Raw genomic sequence first — 19,865 nt, 5'->3', positions numbered from 1 at the left:
TGCTAATGGTGAGAGGTTAGCATGTTTTGTTGTAGTCTCTGTTATTGGTAATGGTGAGAGGTTAGCATGTCTTGTTGTAGTCTCTGTTATTGGTAATGGTGAGAGGTTAGCATGTTTTGTTGTAGTCTCTGTTATTGGTAATGGTGAGAGGTTAGCATGTTTTGTTGTAGCCTCTAACTTTCTCACTCACAAATTCTCATTTGCAACTGCGACCTGGCCTAGATAAAGCATAGCAATTCGACACATACAACAACACAGAGTTACATATGTAATAAAGTCACAGAGGAAGGCTGTGCTTCTCTGGTCTCAGCTCTGAGGTCAAACCCCTCACACCTGAGAGAGCTGGACCTGAGCTACAATCACCCAGGAGACTCAGGAGTCAGACTGCTCTCTGCTGGACTGGAGGATCCACACTGCAGACTGGAGAAACTCAAGTATGTAGAGGGTTTATGTCAATGTTCATATCAGACATGTTTGACTTATCAGGATAGTTAAGACAAACATTCTTACCACCACTTGGACAAAGTTATATACTGTGTGTGTGTCCAGTATCTGTCCATTCTGTTTGGCCATTGTGTGTGTCCTTTCACAGAATGGACACACTGGACACACATAGGACACCAACAGGACACACACACACACACACACACTGAAAAGAGAAGGTCTTGAATGGCCTCCATCACGGTATCTCTGACCATTCAAATTGCCATTGATAAAATCCAATCCAATGTTCGTTGCCCGTAGCTTATGCTTGCCATACCATAACCCCACCGCCACCACTCTGTTCACAACGATCATCTGCCCAGTACAGTGGAATGTTGGTTGGACAAAGTTATGATATATAACAAAGTGTGTGTGAGTTCAGTGTAAATCTTTCAATGACTCTGGACACACACACACTGGAAACAAACACTGGACACACACACACAGGACACAGGACTTATACACACGCTGGACTCGCACACAAACACTCACTCACACACACTCACTGGACAAACACACACAGGACACACACACACACACAGGACACACACACACACTGGACACACACACACTGGACACACACAGACAAACATTCGCTTGATATATACGTGTGTGTGTGTGTGTGTGTGTGTGTGTGTGTGAGTTCAGGTGTATCCCTCAATGACTGTCTGTTCTTCTGCTTACCGCTACAGTGTGGAACATGGTGGAGAGAACAGAATGAATCCTGGACTTAGAAAATGTGAGTGTTGACTGCTGTGAAGAATATGACTCAGAATAAGTCTTAATTCAAGTTAAGTCAAAGTCAAAGACCACCATCATTACTTACTTGGTCATATTAAATATCAGCTGTAGTTCTACAGAAGCAGAAATCAGGGACAACAAAGTTTATAAAGAGTTGCTTTGACAATGTGTGTGTGTGTGTGTGTGTGTGTGTGTGTGTGTGTAATTAAGCTGAATAAGTGTGTTTTATATTACCATACAGTATAACATATGATCATTCAACAAGTCTCAAGTTACCTTAACTTCTCCTTTTGATACCTAGAAACATCTACATTAAATGAATTAGTGAAAAGTGAGTTAACATTCTAATGTGAATGATGATGATTTCTAATATTGTGTCTGGTTTCATCCATCAGATGTCTGTGATCTCACACTGGACCCAAACACAGTAAACAGACTCCTCTCTCTGTCTGAGGAAAACAGAAAGGTGACATGGAGGAGAGAGAAGCAGCCGTATCCTGATCACCCAGAGAGATTTGAGGACTGTAGACAGGTGCTGTGTAGAGAGGGTCTGACTGGGCGCTGTTACTGGGAGGTAGAGTGGAGTGGGTACAGGATTGGGAGAAGGGCTGATATAGGAATGACATATAAAGGAATCAACAGGAGAGAAAGAGGAGGGGTTAAGGACTGTTGGCTTGGATACAATGACAAGTCCTGGAGTCTGTTCTGCTCTGACAACAGTTACTCTGCATGTCACAATAATTATCCCACTACCATAGACGTCCCCTCCTCCAGCCCCCACAGAGTAGGAGTGTATCTGGACTGGCCAGCTGGAACTCTGTCCTTCTATAGAGCCTCCTCTGACACACTGACCCACCTGAACACATTCACCTCCACATTCACTGAGCCCCTCTATCCAGGGATTGGGGTTCATGATGTTGACTCTTCAGTGTCCCTGAAATAATAACCCACACACACACACACACTGGACACACACACACACACACACACACACACACACACACACACACACACATACACACTGGACACACACACACACACACACTGGACACACACACACACACACACCTACACGTTGGACACAAACACAAACACACACACACACACACACACACACACACACACACACACACACTGGACACACACATGCACACTGGACACACACAAATACACATGCTGGACACACACACACATGCTGGACACACACACTGGTAAAACACACACACTCTCACACACATTCTGGACACACACACACACACACTGGAAACACACACACTGTAAACAGACACACACACACACTGGATACAGACACACACACACACTGACACTCTCACACACACTGGACACACACACACTGGATGGACAGAAGACTGGATGGACACACATTGGACACGCGCACTGGACACACACATACACTCAACGCACACACTGGACACACACACTGGACACGCACACTGGACATGCACACTGGACACACACACACACACACACACACGCGTCTTCCTATAATTGTTAGGACCTTCATGAAAAAATAGCAATGCATCGGACACAAATAAACACACACTGTAATTGTAATTGGCTTGTAATGACACACACATTATTATTCCCTGAAATAATCACCTGACCTGACACACAAACACACATACACTGGAAACACACACACACTGGAAACACACACTGGAAACATACACTGGACACACACACACACACACTGGACAGATACTGGACACACACACACCTGACACACACACTGGATACACACACACACACACACTGGACAGACACACACACAAGCACACACACTGACAAACACACACTTACAAACACACCCTTTGACACACATGAACTGACACACACACACACACATTGGACACACACACACACACACACATTGGACACACACATTCAACACACTGCCTGTTAAATCAGTTTCTGGACCACAGGTTCTAGAACAGCTTCTATCCCAGTTCTATCTGCCTGTTAAATCAGTTTCTGGATCACAGGTTCTAGAACAGCTTCTATCCCAGTTCTATCTGCCTGTTAAATCAGTTTCTGGACCACAGGTTCTAGAACAGCTTCTATCCCAGTTCTATCTGCCTGTTAAATCAGTTTCTGGATCACAGGTTCTAGAACAGCTTCTATCCCAGTTCTATCTGCCTGTTAAATCATCAACCTAAAATGTGAGAGAGCTCCAACAAGGAATTACATTGTATGTATTACTTTTAATACCTGCAAATGGCAAATAAACTACTAGAACTCCTTATGAATGTCTGCAGGCGACTAGACTGTTGGCGTCTGACAGGAGGTGAAAATATTACAGGAATATTCTGCAAATGTTGATGAAGACGTCACTCAATCCACCCAAAACAACATGCAGTCTTTCCACAAGACTCCCATGAAGTTATAGTGTGACGTTATGAGTTGACGTTAAAGTAACATTCTCAGAACATACTGCACTTGTTTTATACTGTTTTAGATGGATCCTCTGTTTATCATCTTGTTTTATACTGTTTTAGATGGATCCTCTGTTTATCATCTTGTTTTATACTGTTTTAGATGGATCCTCTGTTTATCATCTTGTTTTATACTGTTTTAGATGGATCCTCTGTTTATTATCTTGTTTTATACTGTTTTAGATGGATCCTCTGTTTCAACATTTAAACTCTTAAATTTAAACAATTAAACAATTAAACTCTTAATGTAAACAATTTAAACAATAACACCGTTAAAATACCAATGTGATCATTTGTTGTACGTCTTTTATGTTGAATAACAAATAGTACAATTATATATGGACATACGCTCCACATACACTGCTGATGTCGCAGAAAGGCCATAAAGATCATCAAGGCCAACATCCACCCGAGCCACTGCCTGTTCACCCCGCTATCATCCAGAAGGAGAGGTCAGTACAGGTGCATCATCACCACCCGAGCCACTGCCTGTTCACCCCGCTATCATCCAGAAGGAGAGGTCAGTACAGATGCATCATCACCACCCGAGCCACTGCCTGTTCACCCCGCTATCATCCAGAAGGCGAAGTCAGTACAGGTGTATCAAAGCAGGGACCGAGAGACTGAAAAACAGCTTCTATCTCAAGGCCATCAGACTGTTAAACAGCCACCACTAACATTGAGTGGCTGCTGCCAACATACTGACTCAACTCCAGCCACTTTAATAATGGGAATTGATGGAAACAAATGCATCACTAGCCACTCTACAATGCCACTTAATATAATGTTTACATACCCTACATTACTCATCTCATATGTATATACTGTACTCGATACCATCTACAGCATCTTGCCTATGCCGTTCTGCACCATCACTCATTCATGTATGTTTATGTACATACTCTTTATCCCTTTACACTTGTGTATATAAGGTCATTGTTGTGAAATCGTTAGGTTAGATTACTCGTTGGTTATTACTGCATTGTCGGAACTAGAAGCACAAGAATTTCGCTAACCTCGCATTAACATCTGCTAACCATGTGTATGTGACAAAAAAAATGTGATTTTAGTTTATTTAGTTGTACAAGTATACAAGAATATATTGTATTTTTCATAATAAAACATAATTGAAACAAGAAAAGGCATGTTAATTGTGAGAAAAAAAAATTGTTTGGGATTTTACATTGCCTCTCCCAGTCGCAGGTTGATGTTTGTCATGAATCTTGACCTGGAGGCAGAACTGCGTGATTTCCTGTTGATGCTAGCGGGCAGCATTTTCACTTTTGGATGAAAGGTGTGCCCAGAGTGAACTGCCTCCTACCCAGTCCCAGATGGGAATATATGCATAATATTATTACTGGTGGATAGAAAACACTCTGAAGTTTCTAAAACTGTTTGAATTATGTATGTGAGTATAACAGAACTCATATGGCAGACAAAAACCTGAGAAGAAATCCAAACAGGAAGTGAGAACTCGATATTCAAAACAGTGCCATTGGATGTCCACCTTAGATATGGATGAGCATGCACTTCCTAGGGCTTCCACAAGATGTCACCGTCTTTAGATTCTGGTTGTATGATTCTACTATAAAGGTAGGGCTCATAATAGCTCTTTGAGTGGGTGGTCTGGCAGAAAGCCTCGGTCTCGTTACGCGCGGTCACGAGAGAGTGTCCTCCCGTTCCTATGCTTTTCTTCAGACAATGAAATTCTCTGGTAGGAACCTTATTGTTGATTAACTAGTTGCTCCTACCCTCTACTTTTTTGAACATTTTGTTAAAAATCGCGCAACATTTCAGCGCCCTGCTACTCATGCCAGGAATATAGTACGTTCATATGGTTAGAATGTGTGTATAGGAAACCCTCAGACGTTTTTAAAACTGGTTAAATCACGACTGTGGCTATTACATAACGTGCGTTACATCGGAAAGCGCAGGAAAACCTGATCACAGAAAATGGAAATAAATATCCTTGCGCCACTTCCAGCAATTGTTAACAGTGAGCCGAATTAGATAAGACCGAGCATTCAACTCCCACAGCATCCCCATGCAGTCGAGTATCTTGTGAATTTAATCCTCTTTGATTCTTGGTTGAACCGAAAGAGGGGCACGACGTACCTCCGGTCTCCGCCCAGATCATTCCGGAAGAGCTCTCTCCTGAAATTTTTTCCAAGACGACAGCTACTGATATGTACATCGCCTACGGATGATTTTTATCGCTTATTAACGTTTACTAATACCTAAAGTAGCATTACAAACGTATTTCGAAGTGTTTTGTGAAAGTTTATCGTCTACTTTTTGAATTTTAAAAAATGACGTTACGTTGTGAAATCGCTGTTTTTTCGTTTATCACACAGTCTACATATAACGATATCTTGGCTTTATATGGCCCGATTTAATCGAAATAAAGACCCAATAGTGTTTATGGGACATCTAGGAGTGCCAAAAAAGAAGATGGTGAAAGGTAATGAATGTTTTCTATTTTATTGTGCGGTTTGTGTAACGCCGAAATGCTAATTATTTTGTTTACGTCCCCTGTGGGTCTTTTGGGGTGTTGCATGCTATCAGATAATAGCTTCTCATGCTTTCGCCGAAAAGCATTTTAAAAATCTGACTTGTTGCCTGGATTCACAACGAGTGTAGCTTTAATTCGATACCCTGCATGTGTATTTTAATGAACTTTTGAGTTTTAACTAATACTATTAGCATTTAGCGTAGCGCATTTGCATTTCCAGAGCTTTAGTTGGGACGCAAGCGTCCCGAGTAGAAGCAACAGGTTAAAGTAGCCATGGGAGAAAGCGAATGCATATTTATTAAATATCGGGGATTAAATTACGGATTTCTTACACTGAGAAATGTATCGGGTTAATTGTATCTAAGGGTAACATGTTAATTTAAGTAAATATATACATTGACGGTGTTTAAAACTTATGATTAATGATTTTAGTTAAAGGGGAATAATCATCAGGTTTAGTTTATAGTTCACCTTTGAGTTTCTGAATCGGAATTAGCATAGTGAATGCTAGTTAGGAGTGTTGTGTTTTTCTGGGAAAATTGATGTTTAAAGTGTCTCAATTTTAGATGTTTCCTGGGATTATAACCTGGGGGAGAGAGCAGCCATGAACGACCAAATTGAAAAAGGTCTGCAAATATATACACATAAAACAATTGTTAGAACTATTTGTTTTAGTGCAAAGGTATTTTAAAGAGGCACGCTCACATATGGAACCTTATGAGTTTTTATTTTATGGGTTTTAATTACACAGGTGACTATTTCTATTTTAAGGATAAAGGGTTCTTTATGTCTAATATGGTATGACCTTTTGACCTTATCGTGACTGTCTTCTGAGGTCTGATCAGCCTCTGGGGAGAGTCATTTGTATAATGAATGGCTTCATATTAAGTTACTAGTTTTAAGGTAAATTCATTAGAAATGAAGCAGTTTTGGTTGAGGGCTTAGAATTACTGTTTGAACCGCAAATGAGAAAGGGGTTCAGGATTCTGTTTTACAACATTAGCTGTGAAAGTTTTTGAATGGGCTATTAATGATTTGGTATTGTAACAGAGAAAAAGTCATATTTATCATTGAGAATAAATAGGGGAAGGTATTCCACACTTTGCATCACATATTAAATTCATGTTATTGTCAGATAGAATAATGAGGGTCCCCGTAGGAGAGGGCTTGTTAGTGTAGGAAGGATTTTGCATTTGTTTTGAATTTGTTTGATTATTATACGTTTTTAAATAGTATTAGATTTAACAGGAATATAGGACATCTGTGATGATTTAGGATTATTGTTAGGATTAAGATAGATTGATTAAGGAAATGCATGCTCTTCAACCGATCGCTACCTGCACCTACCCGCCTGTCCAACATCACTACTCTGGACGGCTCTGACTTAGAATACGTGGACAACTACAAATACTTAGGTGTCTGGTTAGACTGTAAACTCTCCTTCCAGACCCATATCAAACATCTCAATCCAAAGTTAAATCTAGAATTGGCTTCCTATTTCGCAACAAAGCATCCTTCACTCATGCTGCCAAACATACCCTGTAAAATTGACCATCCTACCAATCCTCGACTTTGGCGATGTCATTTACAAAATAGCCTCCAATACCCTACTCAACAAATTGGATGCAGTCTATCACAGTGCTATCCGTTTTGTCACCAAAGCCCCATATACTACCCACCATTGCGACCTGTACGCTCTCGTTGGCTGGCCCTCGCTTCATACTCGTCGCCAAACCCACTGGCTCCATGTCATCTACAAGACCCTGCTAGGTAACGTCCCCCTTATCTCAGCTCGCTGGTCACCATAGCATCTCCACCTGTAGCACACGCTCCAGCAGGTATATCTGTCTAGTCACCCCCAAAACCAATTCTTTCTTTGGCCGCCTCTCCTTCCAGTTCTCTGCTGCCAATGACTGGAACGAACTACAAAAATCTCTTAAATTGGAAACACTTATCTCCCTCACTAGCTTTAAGCACCAACTGTCAGAGCATCTTACAGATTACTGCACCTGTACATAGCCCACCTATAATTTAGCCCAAACAACTACCTCTTTCCCAACTGTATTTAATTTATTTATTTATTTTGCTCCTTTGCACCCCATTATTTTTATTTCTACTTTGCACATTCTTCCATTGCAAAACTACCATTCCAGTGTTTTACTTGCTATATTGTATTTACTTTGCCACCATGGACTTTTTGCCTTTACCTCCCTTCTCACCTAATTTGCTCACATTGTATATAGACTTTTTATTTTTTATTTTTTTACTTTATTATTGACTGTATGTTTGTTTTACTCCATGTGTAACTCTGTGTCGTTGTATGTGTCGAACTGCTTTGCTTTATCTTGGCCAGGTCGCAATTGTAAATGAGAACTTGTTCTCAACTTGCTTACCTGGTTAAATAAAGGTGAAATAAAAAAATAAAAAAATAAAAATGTAAGGACTTTAGAGAAAAGCCGCTCATAGACATGTTTTTTCTAAAAATCTATGATTTTAGATAAAGCCAAACAGTGAGACATGTAGTTCAAATTTGGAAACATGAGAAACAGAGCTACAGACAGATAGGGGAAAAGGCAGACAAAAGAGCCCTCCACCACACTGCAGAGACCTTGAAGGTTGGAGAGCAGAGAGGAGAAGTTTTAGAAGGGGAGCCAGGACGAGCAAAGATAACATAATGTGTAGATAACAGTTACTGAGTGGAGACAAAAGCGAGAATTGGACATGTGGAAAATGAAAGGGGCGCTCCTAAATGATAATGTCAGAACAGAAGAATAATATACTAATCTTACCAAAGTCATTATTTAGTGTAGGTAAGGTTGTTACCTGAGCAGAGCCAGGTAACAAAGGGGGGATGGGTAAATAGTGTTCTAGAATAGGATGTGACCTACGGGATAATTAACTAATATTTTTTTTTAGCTAATAAACAGAACAAATGAGAAACTGTTTGTTAACCAAACCTGTATGTCCAAGATTTTATGCACTACAGGTGAACTACAGGTGAAGTCACTCAATCCAGTCCCATAGGCCAGTTGGGGGGACCATACCAAGGACTCCTGGTGACAGCTAGCTGAAAGAGCTACCCGGATTCATATCGCACTGCGGGAGGGTAGGCACCATGACACTGTGGAACAATAACAGAGTTCGAGAGGAGAACTGGAATTAACAGAATTCTGGGGGCCATCTCTCGAATGAAAAATACCTTACCTGTCCTTTCCTCACTGTTGTTGTTCATAGAAGTGAAGATGTGTCTGGCTCTTGCTAAGCGATGTGTTCTAGGGGAGAGGGTGGGGTTTCACATGGAAGCTGTTCGTCTGAGCTGTCTTGTCGTGGGTGATATATTCCTGATACAGCACGTCCTACTCGAGTATGCGGAGAGTGGTAATTTGACCCATGGGTTAGACGGTGAGGATTTTGTTCCAATATAGAAGAGATACCGGTGCAGGTTCCCATATTGATCGTGGACACAGGTCATAGCTCATTGGGAGAGAGGGCTATATGAATCCACTCACCCAGTATGGAGGAAGGTAGAGTAGAGTGGCATAAAGATACGCTTAACCCTTTAAATAGAAATGAAGGAGGATCAAGGGTTGTGGTAGGGAGATGACCAGGTCTTGGTCGACACCCTAGTACGGTTCTGGGTAGAGGAGTTTGGGTCGGTATGGTAAAGCTGTTCACGAAAGCAGGAATGCCAGATAATGACAGTTGTATCGATTTGCACTATTTAAATCCCCAGGTTCCTCCCTTTACAGTATCCAGAGGAGATTATTACGGTTTGGCCCGGTATAGTATTCATGAAAATATGTGGGAGAAGTTAGTACTTGTAATAGAACAGAGAATGTTACAACTAAAAAGACGCTGTTGGATTTGAGAGGAAGATGGGCCAGGGCTGACATCTAGTGGTTGTGTGGGGGAACAATTCTAGTAACCACAGATTGGGTGGGGTCATGTGCGTTGGGGATGTCATTCAGACACCAGGACATGAAGTTATCTAAACGGGAAAAGAGAAGCACTCCATCTGGGTCATTTGATGACAAGGTATACATTGATAACATTGGGGTTCCAGGGGAGGTGCCAGATGAGTCAAAGCAAGAAATCAGATCCTAGCAGGATTAGAGTTAAGCATTTCCGGGGCTCTACTCTCACAAGAACGTGGACTGGATTAATTATATTTATGATAATCAACAGCGCTGTAACAGGTATACCAGAGGTGTTATTAAAGGTTTTGTAGAACAGGCTGAAGCAACCAGCTGGAAGGCCTGACAGAATAGAATTGCATTAGATATGTTAATGGCGGAAAAGGGAGAAGTATGCGTGATAATCAGGACCATGTTTGTGCTTACATCCCAAATAACAGAGCTCCGGACGAATCAGTGCCTGAAGCCTCAGCTGGTTTGACCACCCTGGCTCACAGGTTGGCAGAAACTCTGGGGTGGATACTTCTCTGAACTAAATTGGGTTGATAGTATGTTCGGAAAATGCTGTGTTATGGGCTACATTCACCTGTGTGAATGTTTTAGTTTTATGCGGCTGTTGTCTAATTCCCTGTGTGCGAGGCCTTGTTTCCAGGACTCTGGAGAGATCAATGACACAACAGATGGTGCGGTATGGGCCGATTCCAGGTTCTGACCCGTGGAGGACTGAAGGCATGTCTACAGAGGAAGTGGACGAATCTGGATCTTTCATTTGTGGGGAATTTATTTGATGAGACTAGTGCTGAGATGAAGGGGAATTAGATTGTAATTTGTTTCAATGATTAAACTGTTTTTTTAATGAAGGTTGTAACGGAAATCCTGAAAGAAGAGTTATGATTCTGATGTAGGTTTAAAAACAGTTGGAGTTAAGGTTAGATTTGATTAATGATGGGTGAAGAGTCGGATAAACATTTATAATAATGTTGGTTATGTGTCTATTCATATGATAATCTGATAAACCTCTATAATAAGCTTAGTTATTAGTAGGTTAATATGTTAATAAAACTAGATGTAGATTTGAATGTATAATATTTAACTGTTAGTACTATAGGGGCAATATTTCATTTTTGGATAAAAAGACGTGCCCGTTTTAAGCGCAATATTTTGTCACGAAAAGATGCTCGAATATATGCTTGGAATTGATAGTTTTGGAAAGAAGACAGTCTTACGTTTCCAGAACTGCAAAGATTTTCACTGTGAGTCCCTTAGAACAAATGCTTCGGGCAAAACCAAGATGTATGACCGACCAGGAAATGCACAGGATTTCTGAGGCTACGTTTTCCATGATCGCCTTATATGGCTGTGAATGCGACAGGAATGAACGGACACTTTATCTTGTTTCCCCAAGGTCTCTGCAGCATTGTGACGTATTTGTAGGCATATCATTGGAAGATTGACCATAAGAGACTACAATTGCCAAGTGTCCCGCTTGGTGTCTGCGTGGCATTTGGTGCGCAAAAATCAGCTCCCAGTATTTTTCCATTCGAATCTGAGAACAAAGCAGGCTTCAAGGACGGTGCTTTCAATGGAGAGATATATATGACAAACCACCTTCAGGATTGATTCAAACAACGTTTTCCATGTTTCAGTCGATATTATGGAGTTAATTCGGAAAAAAGTTCGACATGTAGGTGACTGAATTTTCGGTTAGTTTCGGTAGCCAAATGCATAGTAACAAAAGGGAACGATGAGTCCTACACAATAATCTTTCAGGAAAAACTGGACATCTGCTATGTAACTGAGAGTCTCCTCATTGAAACATCTGAAGTTCTTCAAAGGTAAATTATTTTATTTGATTCCTTGGCTGGTTTTTGTGAATATGTTGCGTGCTAAATGCTAACGCTAAATGCTAAGCTAGCTATCACCACTCTTACACAAATTATTGATTTTCTCTGGTTCTAAAGCATATTTTGAAAATCTGAGACGACAGGATTGTTAAGAAAAGGATAAGCTTGAGAGCAGGCATATTTATTTCATTTCATTTGCGATTTTTAGAAATCGCTAACGTTGCGTTATGGTAATGAGCTTGAGGCTGTAGTAACGATACCGCATGCGGGATGGGGCGGACTATGAGGTTAATCAAAGGGAGGATTGTTGGAGGAAATTATAGTTGAAATGATTAATAATGTATACATTTCAATTAGAACCATTTATTCTAATACTATTATGTTATGGTATGAAATGTATGGGCTCTTGGTTAAGCTGTTACTGAAGATGTAAGCAAAACGAATTAATTGTCTGTACCTCTCGGGCGGTTTAAGGGAGGAGAATTATGTATCTTTTCTGACCGATAAGAATGGTCCTTGATGTACCATTTGTGGAGGAGAAGATATCTTTTAGACAGATTGGAATGTCTGGGTTATGAGGGAGTAGAAGACATCTCTGGACCTGAAAACACTGGGCTATTGTGGGAATCGGAGAGAGTGTGGGAAACTGATGATGTCATTTTCAGTTTATAACCTGTGGAAATATGTGTATGTGGTTAGTACTCACTTGAATTAAACGCTGTTTACCTGACTTTTAAGACTGGTCTCGATCTACTTCATGCATAATTAATAAACGTACACCTCATTAATGAACTAGAGCGAGTGTGAATCTGATTTGGCTATAAAACATATAGGAATTTAGAAATTCCACTAACACATGGTGACTGGGGATTGCCTAATGCCATTAAATATGGCCAACTGGCTGGTCATGAGAGCCGCAAACCTACGTCTGTCAGAGCAGGTGGCTCGGACATCCAGTCTATTGAGAACTGAAGGAATAGCCTGATTACTTAGCTCGACAAACCGGCTTATCTCCGCAGCGCTGAGCACCTCGTCTCTACAGCGTTCGCAAAATTTTGCCCTGTGCGCTGCCTGGGTCTGCCGCTAATCCCGATCCATCTTTGCCAAGCAACCTTTCTAATTCCACCGGATTTAGCCCGCAGAATCGTCCATCAGAACTGCAGAAGATACTTCAGAAAACTTCGAACAACGGCCCGATAGATTTTTAATGTGGATGGTGCCAAACCACGGTCTTCACATTGGCTATACCGCTCAGACATACGTATGTAATTATCCAGGGAACACAGTCCTTCATCGGTGTCACGTTCACTGTCTTCAAACTCCCTGTCATAGATGAGCCAAGGCACAGCATGTAATTCCACATGGCTTTTAATCAAAGTGAAACCTTCACAAAAAGAACAGGTAAACAGACACAATCATGGCCCACACAAACACACACAGAAAATAAATAATTACCCACAACATTAGGTGGGAAAAAGGCTGCCTAAGTATGAAACCCAATCAGAGACAACGATAGACAGCTGCCTCTGATTGGGAACCACACTCGGCCAAAAACAAAGAAATAGAAAACATAGAATGCCCGCCCAAATCACACCCTGAGCTAACCAAATAGAGAAATAAAATGACTCTCTAAGCTCAGGGCGTGACAATCGGCCATGCCCTCTGACATAATGCGGAGTCTATCCCTTACTTGGGATATACTTCTGTGACTATAATGTAAATGACTATTGTCAATAAGTTTCACTGAAGGGTTTTTACCCCGAATGAAGCATTCATATTCGGTCAAAATGTCATTTTTTTCTACTTGCTTCCTGGTAGGCCCCCGACCTTCAATAGTGGATGACTCACCGTCGACCTCATCTCTCTCGCTATCCGTTGAAGTCCCCCGACGTAGCCTTGCTCCCTCGGTTCCGACCGTGTTTCACCACCGCTCTGACTGGTTGGCTGCGCCACCACCACCACTCCTGCTCATTCTCGTCCTCCAGCTGCTGCTCCGCCACCACCGACTGCTCACTCTCATCCTCCAGCTGCTGCTCCGCCACCCCACCGACTGCTCACTCTCATCCTCCAGCTGCTGCTCCTCCACCACCGACTGCTCACTCTCATCCTCCAGCTGCTGCTCTGCCACCACCGACTGCTCACTCTCATCCTCCAGCTGCTGCTCCGCCACCACCGACTGCTCACTCTCATCCTCCAGCTGCTGCTCTGCCACCACCGACTGCTCACTCTCATCCTCCAGCTGCTGCTCCGCCACCACCGACTGCTCACCCTCATCCTCCAGCTGCTGCTCCGCCGACCACTCACTGTCAGTGTTCCTCCTGGGCTCAAGCCGTGTTCCACCACCATCGTACTGCCCTGATTCGGGCTGCTGTCTGTCAGTCGAATGCCGGCTCGCTAGCATAGCTTACTTCCATTCGATAGTACCAGACTTAAGTTTGTGGGCAACTTTGAAATGTCGGTCTATCCGCCCAATGTTTTGCTTGGAACAAAGCCCACAGTCGCGTTTTCGTCTGCTGTTCATAGCTTCTCTCTCCTGCCTTCCTGCGTGCGTGAGTACCTGTTTGCTCCACCGACCAACAAACTAACCCTAAAACTAACCCTAAACCTCATTCTAACCCTAAACCTCATTCTAACCCTAACCATATACCCCCTAGAAGTAACATTTGACCTTGTGAGGGCAAACAAAATGTCTCCAGTTGGTCAAATTTCTCTTGGTTTACTATTCTGGTCCCCACAAGTATAGTTAAACACGCCCACACTGGACACACACACACGGGAGACACACACAAATTGGACACACACACACACACACTGGAGACACACACACACACTGGAGACACACACACATTGGACACACACACACTGGAGACACACACACATTGGACACACACACACACACACACACACTGTAGACACACACACACACTGGAGACACACACACACACACTGGGCACACAGAGACTGTAAATTAAAATGTTAATTGTATGTGTCCACATAACTGAGTATTAGACTAACCTTGTGAAACTGTCATGTTATAATCTCCTGTATAATTCTGTGTTGCAAACCACTTGTTCTCTATGAGATCACAATGCTTCTGAATTCAGACTGTCTACACTGTGGAACTCTGTTATTCTCTATGAGATCACAATGCTTCTGAATTCAGACTGTCTACACTGTGGAACTCTGTTATTCTCTATGAGATCACAATGCTTCTGAATTCAGACTGTCTACACTGTGGAACTCTGTTATTCTCTATGAGATCACAATTCTTCTGAATTCAGACTGTCTACATTTTGTATTCTTTCTGAGCTCAGAAATAAAGAATCTTGGTTTGACTTGGACTCCAGGAGATCCTCATTTTTATATATCCATGACAACACACACACACACACACACACACACACACACACACACACACACACACACACACACCTTAGACACACAAACACATACACTGAACACACACACACACACTGGACACACACACCAGTTTGAGCCAGTTTATTCCTGTAAATACTAGAATAGAAAGGCAACATGTAAAGTGTTGGTCCCTTGTTTCATGAGCTGAAATAAAAGATCCCAGAAATGTTCCATATGCACAAAAAGCATATAAGTTTTACATTAGTGTGCATTTCTCCTTTACCAAGATAATCCATCCACCTGACAGGTGTTGCATATCAAGAAGCTGATTAAACAGCATGATCATTACAAAGGTGCACCTTGTGCTGGGGACAATAAAAGGCCAATCTAAAATGTGCAGTTTTGTCACAGAACACAATGCCAGATGTCTCAAGTTTTGAGGATTGTGCAATTTGCATGCTGACTGCAGGAATGTCCAACAGAGCTGTTGCTAGAGAATTGAATGTTAATTTCCTAAACCACCTTGAATGTTGTTTTAGAGAATTTGGCAGTACGTCCAACCGGCCTAAAAACCGCAGACCACATGTATGGCGTCATTTGCTGATGTAAATGTTGTGAAGAGTTGCCCCATGGTGGCAGTGGAGTTATGTTATGGGCATTAGCTACAGACAATGAACACAAGTGCATTTTATCTATGGCAATTTGAATGCACAGAGATACGTGATGAGATCCCGTTGTGGTGCCATTCATCTGCTGCCATCATCTCATGTTTCAGCATGATAATGCACAGAGATACCGTGATGAGATCCCATTGTGGTGCCATTCATCCACCGCCATCACCTCATGTTTCAGCATGATAATGCACAGAGATACCGTGATAAGATCCCATTGTGGTGCCATTCATCTGCTGCCATCACCTCATGTTTCAGCATGATAATGCACAGAGATACCGTGATGAGATCCTGTTGTCGTGCCATTCATCTGCTGCCATCAGCTCATGTTTCAGCATGATAATGCACAGAGATACCGTGATGAGACCCTGTTGTCGTGCAATTCATCTGCTGCCATCATCTCATGTTTCAGCATGATAATACACGGCCCGATGTGGCAAGGATCTGTACACCATTTCTGGGAGCTGAAAAAACACAGTTCTTCCATGACCTGTATACTAACCAGACATGTCACCCATTGAGCATGTTTGGGTTGCTCTGGATAGACATGTCACCTATTGAGCATGTTTGGGATGCTCTGGATAGACATGTCACCTAATTGAGCATGTTTGGGATACTCTGGATAGACATGTACGACAGCGTGTTCCAATTCCCGCCAATATCCAGAAACGTTGAACAGCCTTTGAAGAGGACTGGGACAACATTCCACAGGCCATAATCAACAGCCTGATCATCTCTAGGTGAAGGAGATGTGTTGCGCTGCATGAGGCAAATGGTGGTCACACCAGATACTGACTGGTTTTCTGATCCACACTCCTACGGTTTTATTAAGGTGTCTGACAAACAGATGCATATCTGTATTCCCAGTCATGTGAAATCTGTAGATCAGGGCCTAATGAATTTAGTTTTTCAACTGACTGATTTCCTTATATGAACTATAACTCAGTAAGATCATTGGTGTCCATTTACTTACATTATTGTCTTGTATACAGTCTGATATATAATGGACCTTATGCTTGTTATGTCACCTCTTTTGTTCAGTGTAATAAAAAACATCAGTTGTAAATGTTTTATTTATGATATGCTTGATATGATGTTAGTAACACTCTGAAGTCATTCCATCCTTTCACTAAATGGTAGTAACACTAAGTCGTTCCATCCTTTCACTAAATGGTAGTAACACTAAGTCATTCCATCCTTTCACTAAATGGTAGTAACACTAAGTCATTCCATCCTTTCACTAAATGGTAGTAACACTAAGTCATTCCATCCTTTCACTAAATGGTAGTAACACAAAGTCATTCCATCCTTTCACTAAATGGTAGTAACACAAAGTCATTCCATCCTTTCACTAAATGGTAGTAACACTAAGTCATTCCATCCTTTCACTAAATGGTAGTAACTCTGAAGTCATTCCATCCTTTCACTAAATGGTAGTAACACTAAGTCATTCCATCCTTTCACTAAATGGTAGTAACTCTGAAGTCATTCCATCCTTTCACTAAATGGTAGTAACACTAAGTCATTCCATCCTTTCACTAAATGGTAGTAACACTAAGTCATTCCATCCTTTCACTAAATGGTAGTAACAATAAATCACCTGGCATCAGTCATTAGACGCACCTGGCATCAATCATTACACGCACTTGGCATCAATCATTAGACACACCTGGCATCAATCATTACATGCACCTGGCATCAATGATTAGACACACCTGGCATCAATCATTACACGCACCTGGCATCAATCATTAGACACACCTGGCATCAATCATTAGACACACCTGGCATCAATCATTACACGCACCTGGCATCAACCATTACACGCACCTGGCATCAATCATTAGACATACCTGGCATCAATCATTACATGCACCTGGCATCAATCATTAGACACACCTGGCATCAATCATTACACGCACCTGGCATCAATCATTAGACACACCTGGCATCAATCATTACACGCACCTGGCATCAATCATTAGACGCACCTGGCATCAATCATTACGTTCCCCTGGCATCCATCATTACGCGCACCTGGCATCCATCATTACACGCACCTGGCATCCATCATTAGACGCACCTGGCATCCATCATTACATGCACCTGGCATCAATCATTACACGCACCTGGCATCAATCATTACACGCACCTGGCATCCATCATTGCACGCACCTGGCATCAATCATTACACGCACCTGGCATTCATCATTAGAAGCACCTGGCATCAATCATTAGACGCACCTGGCATCAATCATTAGAAACACCTGGCATTAATCATTAGACGCACCTGCGCTTCATCATGAGGCACACCTGGACCCCATTACCTCACTAATTGCCTCGGCTTTATTTGGCACTCCCTCCGGTTCGTTCCCCAGGCAGTATTGACTATGTTTCATGTCCGTAGGTTACACTTGTTTCCTGTATTGGTCCATATTCCGTTTATTATTAAACTCACCACTTGCTTCCCGACTCCCAGCGTCTCTACGTTACAGGGCTTACTTCATCAGAGGGCTTTCATCAACGGATCTGAAATCAGCCTTCCTCCTTGACTACTGCTATAGACTGACTGATGGTCAACATACCTAGATATCTCCCTCTGATGTGAGCAGATCTCACTCCCGGTTCTGAGGTGATGTAACTTTAGTGATATCTGATTGGAGAAGGTGTATCTAACTGCACAGGACTTCTAGAGTAATGGAGAAAAAAAAATCTCTGACTTTTTGCTATTGTTACCTGCAGTAAAGGCAGTGAGATCTTTGATTCTTGGTCTGGCAGTAATCTTTGAGTGAGAATAGTGTCAGAATAACAATCATTTAAATCTATATGGAGGTCTGACAGTAATCTTTGAGTGAGAATAATGTCATTATAACAATCATTTAAATCTATATGGAGGTCTGACAGTAATCTTTGAGTGAGAATAGTGTCAGAATAACAATCATTTAAATCTATATGGAGGTCTGACAGTAATCTTTGAGTGAGAATAATGTCATTATAACAATCATTTAAATCTATATGGAGGTCTGACAGTAATCTTTGAGTGAGAATAGTGTCAGAATAACAATAATTTAAATCTATATGGAGGTCTGACAGTAATCTTTGAGTGAGAATAATGTCATTATAACACTCATTTAAATCTATATGGAGGTCTGACAGTAATCTTTGAGTGAGATTAGTGTCATTATAACACTCATTTAAATCTATATGGAGGTCTGACAGTAATCTTTGAGTGAGATTAGTGTCAGCATAACACTCATTTAAATCTATATGGAGGTCTGACAGTAATCTTTGAGTGAGATTAGTGTCATTATAACAGTCATTTAAATCTATATGGAGGTCTGACAGTAATCTTTGAGTGAGAATAGTGTCATTATAACACTCATTTAAATCTATATGGAGGTCTGACAGTAATCTTTGAGTGAGAATAGTGTCATTATAACACTCATTTAAATCTATATGGAGGTCTGACAGTAATCTTTGAGTGAGAATAGTGTCAGTATAACAATCATTTAAATCTATATGGAGGTCTGACAGTAATCTTTGAGTGAGATTAGTGTCATTATAACTATCATTTAAATCTATATGTTGTGCAGCTCTCGTTTCTTCTCAGTTATACTAGAGTTTGTAATTGTCTATCTCGTAGTACTTTCTGTTCTGTATTCCAGTTTGTCGTTGTTTATAGTTTCACTCAATGCCGGGGGTTAAGAAATAATGTATAGCGCAATGCCTTATTTTTTTCTTGCCAAACAGATTGATGTCAACTTCTACAGATCTCAGTGGGGAAATGATTTGTGTCTCTCTCATGGTTCTGACCTCTCTGCTGGAGTTACCACTCTAATGAATCAGTTCAATGGAAGTATTTTACACTCAGACTGGGACCCTATTGG

At 41.5% G+C, this 19,865-nt stretch overlaps 1 long non-coding RNA gene across 1 annotated transcript; it reads left to right on the top strand.

Moving 5' to 3' along the window:
* Positions 1 to 116: 116 nt before the first annotated feature.
* On the top strand, positions 117 to 4,804 carry LOC135568146 (uncharacterized). The gene is made up of 3 exons (XR_010462513.1): positions 117 to 434; positions 1,176 to 1,222; positions 1,620 to 4,804. It is a non-coding gene; the product is annotated as an uncharacterized LOC135568146 (long non-coding RNA).
* The last annotated feature ends 15,061 nt before the right edge of the window (positions 4,805 to 19,865 follow it).

Source organism: Oncorhynchus nerka, unplaced genomic scaffold (genome assembly GCF_034236695.1).
Source record: "Oncorhynchus nerka isolate Pitt River unplaced genomic scaffold, Oner_Uvic_2.0 unplaced_scaffold_1685, whole genome shotgun sequence".
Classification (NCBI taxonomy): Eukaryota; Metazoa; Chordata; class Actinopteri; order Salmoniformes; family Salmonidae; genus Oncorhynchus; species Oncorhynchus nerka.
The sequence above is the reverse complement of the archived record's forward strand: the minus strand, read 5'-3'. Positions and strand labels throughout refer to the sequence as shown.